We start from the raw sequence: 6000 nt of genomic DNA, 5'->3' as shown, positions 1-6000 counted from the left end.
AACCCAGACTTGACCATAAAACAAACACAAGAAGACTCAGGAAGATGAAAAAGATTTTCTAGAGACCTCAGCACTTGAGCAGTGGCGGGGTAGGTAGTTCCCTGGGTTTAGCATTTGCCTCATAGATCCCAGACTTGACACAAAGAAGTTGGTAACTTGAAAAACAGAAACAGCTACAAGGAAAGAAAAAAATCTAAGCAATGCCTGCTTGCCAGTAAGGTAGACCATGTCTCCAATGCATTCAAACATCACAGAAAACAAAAACTTTTGTGTCCCTCCCACCATCTCCCTCCTCTCCATGATGGCCACTCTGCCAGCAAAGGCTAACTAACTGAGGAACCTCAACCCCAAGCTTGTGGAGTTACACCAGCCCCCCCCCCAACACTCTGCTGAGGTTGTGTCAGAGGAAGCAGAGAGGGGACACCTGCCAGCAAGTGAGAATCCTATCACCACCACCCATGTGACCCCCATCTGACTGCAGAGATATGTATGTGTCTCTCTGTCCCCTTTGGTGTGGAGCCAGAGGAGGTTCAGTACAGAGTCAAGACACTGACCTTCGCTCATTAGTAGCAAGACCACCTGCAGTAGCAGGAGAGATCTGTGGACACTTTGGAATTTTCCACCCCTGCCCCACCCACCCAAGTCGTTCCCATAAAGACTGGCTGTGGAACCTAACTTCTACCTCCACCTGGCAGAAACAACAGAGAAGCAGTTGGTTTAGATGAGATCCAGAACATTCTAATGTGATACCCAGGTTTCATATTGTACCAAGAACCAGGATAGTCTCAAACTGAGTTACAAAAGATCATCAGTGAAGTCGAGCACCGGCAGAGAGGTTAAGATTATCCGACAAGGGTTTTCAAGTAGCTGTGATTTGTGGCAGGAGCAAGTGTGTGTGGGTGTGCTTCCTTGTACAGATACATTTGGAGGCTAGAGGCTGTCAACTGGATTTTTTTTTCAGTGCCTCTCCTCTTTATTTTTTGAGACAGAGTCTCTCAGTGAACCATTTCATCTAAACTAGCTGGCCAGTGAACTCCCAAGATCTGTCTGTCTCTGGAGTCAGTGCTGGGCTTACAAGCATGCATTGCCAGCGCTCCATCCTTTACTTGGTCCTCATGGCTACACAATAGGCAGTTTACCAACCAAGCCATTTTCCGAGTACTATTTATATAATTCATGTTTCAATAAACAAGTATAGACATGCTTAGAACAAATAAAGAAAAAGGAGAAGGCTTGGGCAAAGAAAACAAAGCTATCAAGAAGAACCAATGGAAACATTTGAACAGAAACATGCAGTAACTAAGTTAAAATCTCAGTGGATGGGTCCGAGAGCAGAATGAAGGGGCCAGAGGAAGGAATGAGGAGCTGAAATAGGATATAGGAATTACCCATCACGAAGAGAAGAGAAAATGGATGGGAAGAAAGACTGAGTCAAGCCTTGGAGACCACTCGTGACCTCAGAGTACAGAGGAAAAGGAAGAAAACCTAATCACGCATCACCTAGTGATGGGACCACATTCTACAAAATGTGTTACTGCACAACTTTGCCATAGTGTGAACATCGTGGAGTATACTCAGACAAAATAAGATAGCTGTGGCATAACTTGCAATATAACCTTACAGAACCACCACCAAATGGTAGTCTGTCATTGGTGGAGATGTCCTTAGGTGACATGTGGCCATGAGGCGTATGTTTTATAAAAAGCAGCTAAAGCAACACAGAGAAGAACACGTATAGCACTGAGAGCAGAGGGCATGGTAGAGAAATCGGAAGCTGGGTGTGAGCACTGTACACATAGCACTCTACAGGATGAAACAGGGGGACTGCATGTTAGAGGTCGGCTGGGGCCATATAACAAGATGTGGGGTGAGATAAATAAGGCAAATCAATAATATAATACAAATAATAAAATAATACACATCAATAATTATAATCCTCTCCTCGAGGGTCTAGAAAAGGATGGCTCCGTGGGAATGAGAGTTTGAGTGAGAATGACCATGGCTCATATATTTGAATGCTTGGTCCCCAGTGGTGGACTATTTAGGAAGGATAAGGAGGCATGGCCTTGTTGGAGGAGGTTTGTCTTGCAAATAAGGTATAAGTTCTCAGCTACTGCTCCAACACCATGCCTGCCTGCTTGCCACCATGCACCTGACCATGACAGCCATGGACTAACCCTCTGAAATTATAAACAAGGCCCCTATTAAATGTTATCTTTCATAACTTGCCATGGTCATGGTGTCTCTTTCACAGCAATACAAACAGTAGCTAAGAAAGTGGGTAAAAGCTCTTATGTGCAGAACCAACAGCGTGAGTCCAATTCCAGGTCCCATAAAATTGCAGGAAAAGAACCAACTCTGAGTTGTCCTCAGACCTCTACACATGCCACATGCATGAGTGTGCACATGCGCATTCAATTCATTCATTCATTAGGAATTTCAAGTGACAATAATCTGGAAAAAGAAGAACAAAATAAACCCAAAGAAAGAAGAAAAGGAGTAACTAATACTAAAACAGAAGAATTAAGATTACTAAAAAGGGACAACAATTCTGAAAAAAAAATGAAATTGACACACTTCTAGCAAGACTGACAAAATCACAGTTGAGGGGGTTGGTCAGAGCAAGTGTGGAAGGAGAGACAGAGATCTAAATTCCAGTAACAGGAACCAAAGAAGGAGACATCAGTAGAGGCCCTGTAGGCATCATCAAAATGACAGCAGTGAGGTGGTGGGGATTGGGGTGGGTGGGATGGAAGGGTACTCCAAGCAACTCTGTACACTTCAGGTTAGCTACTCAGACAGAATGAGCCAGTTTCTTGAAAAACACAAGTCACTGCAACTCACCCAATATGAAGTAGAATTTCATTTGAATAATTCTTATAACTATTAAGGAAATTGAATTCATAATTGTAAAACTTTCCCCCAAAAGAACTCTCTGGACACAGATGGCTTCACTGGATGATTCTATTAAATGTTTAAATAAGAGTTAACACCGGCTCTATACAATCTCTGCCAGAATATAGATGAGGAAGGAATATCAATTTATTTTTGAAGCTACTATTACCCTAATACACAAGCCAGACTAAGATAGGACAAAGAATAGCACACTAGAGATCAATATCCCTCATGAATATAGATGTGAGAATTCCTTAACAAAATATTAGCAAATGGAACTCATAAATATATAAAATAAATTATGGTCTGGGCATAGTGGGACATGCCTGGAATCCCAGTATGTGGGAGGTAGAGGCCAGAGGATCCATAGTTCAAAGGTCAGCTTGGGCTACATAAAAAATTGGAGAGAGAGAAAGAGAGGGGAGGGAGCTTTAATTTGTTTTATGTTGCTGTGATAAATAACATGACCAAAAACAATTTAGGAAATAAAGGATTTATTCAGTTTACCAATTATTGTCCATCACTGAAGGAAGTTAGGGCAGGGACTCAAGGCAGGAACCTGGAGGCAGGAACTGAAGCAGAGACCATGGATGAATGCTGCTCACTGTCTTGCTCCTCCTGGCTTGCTTAGGTGACTTTCTTATACACCCCAGGAAGGACCGCATGCCCAAGTGTGGCACCGCTCACAATGGGCTGGGCTCTACCCCATCCATCATTAATCAAGAAAATGCCTCCACAGACTTGCCTACAGGCCTGTCTGATGGAAGCAACTACTCAACTATTGCTCCCTCTTCCCAGTTTACTCTAGTTATATAACGCTTTTCTATCTGGGTTGGTTAGTTTTTTGGTCACCTTGACACAATCTAAAATCATCTGGGATGACGGAGTTAATGAGAAATTGCCTAGATAGGTTGGCTTAGAGGCGTGTGTGTGTGTGTGTGTGTGTGTGTGTGTGTGTGTGTGTGTGTGTGTGTGTGTGTGAACTGCCTTGTTACATTACTGAGGTGAAAAGACCTGTCCATTGTGGGTGGCATCATTCCCTGAGCAGGGGAATCTGAACTGTATTGTTAGAGTGAGCACTTGGCACACAGGCACTTATTATCTCTCTCTGCTCTTTACTGTGGACGGGACTAGCTATGTTGGGTTTCTGCTCTCTGACTTTGCTGCTGCTGTGGACAGACTGCAGCATAGAATGGTGAACTGGAATCAGCCTATCTCCTTCAGTTACTTTTATCAGTGTTTTATTATATCAACAGAAACAAAACTACAACACACACACACACATGTAATGAGTAAATTATACACCATAGCAGTGCAATATATTCCAGAGATGCGAAGCCAGTAGAATGTTTGAAAATCAAATTTTAGCAGGCTGAAGGGAAGCTTCATGATCTTATCAGTTAATGCAGTGAAAGTGTTTGGTCCATGGGTCAGTGAGATGGCTCAGCGGGTAAAATCCTGGGCAACCCGGGCAGCCTGAGTTCAATCTCTAGAACTCACTTAAAGGTAGAAAGAGAAAACTAGTTCCTCAAAGTCGACCTCTGACCTCCAGATACACACACACACACGCACACACACACACACACACACACACACACACACACACACATGCACACACACACATGCACATACACAATAATACAATAAAACAGTAACGTGTGTGTGTGTGTGTGTGTGTGTGTGTGTGTGTGAATGCCGCATGCATAGAGGTGTCCACAGAGGCCAGAAGAGGTCGTTGGATTGCTTAGGCATTACAGACTGTCTTGAACCACCCAACACGAGGACCCAGTTTCTCTGTAAGAACGGTATGTGCTCTGAGCCATCTCTCCAGCCCCCAATTAATTTTTAAAGTATTTTTATAAGCCAATATCCACGAATCATTAAAAGGGAGAAAAAAACTGCCAGAAAAAAAAATAAGACTGGAGAACTTCAGCTTGAGAAGGAAGCTGTCAAAGGTGTACAGCTGATATGCTAACTGTGGAAGGCTAGATGTGCACGGGGACACTCAAAGTAACAGTACAAGCCACGTAAGGGCAAATAATCTGTGGTATGCCTATAATATGAAATACTAATTAGCAGAGAAAAAAAACTAACAAACAAAAGAACCAACGCTCAGTACAGATTGACAAAAGTGACAAAAGCAAATCCCGAAAGGTTCGCCACTGCGTGATTCTATTCACAGGATATTATTGAAATGGTAAAACCTGACGTGAGAAGCAGATTGATGGGGCAGACACAGGAAGAAGGTAACTGCGCCTACAGGAAGGCAGTATGATGAGGGGTCCTTGTGATCCTGGGAACTAATGGCTCCTGACTGGCGTTATGTCAGTATCCCTATTGAGATACTGTAGTACAGTTGTGAGTTTTGCATGATGTCACCTTCAGGAGCCTGCCATTGGCTGGAGGATATCTGTGCTGTCACCAGCTTGAAGATGTTATGAATAAGGCTGCTAGAACAATCACGCTCAGATTTTTTTGTGTGAAAATAAATCTTAACTTTTTTCCCCCCCTGGAGAGAAAGGGTACATGGGACGAGTTCCATCTGAATTATTTCTTACAACTGTAAGTGAATCTACAACTATCACAAAAGGAGAAATGCGCCTTTCAAGAAGCTCGTGTAATTTGCAATTTCATAATACGCGCTTCTAGGAGATTAGATCAATTAATGAAATTTTAAGGTGTCAATGCATGTGTATATACACCTGCATGCATTTTACATTCACGTGAGAGAGAGAGAGATCTGGGTTTATTTGATCAGCATCTGTACAAGATAAAGCCCCTTATATAGAATAAGATTTTGAGACATGAGGGTTAGTGAGATCTTACCCCCCCGGAAGTCTCAGCTGGGGTAACTGTCTGCTAACTCCAGTCATCACAATGTCCCCATTCCTTCTCTTTTCTCTAACTTTCCCCATTGTCTTCTCTCACAAAGCCACTGGAAACTATTAGTGCGAGAACACCGGCTGCTGAAACAAACATTCCCCAAATCACCATGTCTAACCACGATAGGTCATGTTCTCCTCTCGGCAGCTTCAGGGAGCTGTGCTGCCCCATCCTGAGGCTTTGCTATCACCCCAGCATTATCTAGACATCATTGGAAAGAAG

The sequence above is a fragment of the Acomys minous genome, assembly GCF_964271855.1.
Source record: "Acomys minous genome assembly, chromosome: 5".
NCBI classification, from domain to species: Eukaryota; Metazoa; Chordata; class Mammalia; order Rodentia; family Muridae; genus Acomys; species Acomys minous.
This window is presented reverse-complemented; position numbering follows the sequence as displayed.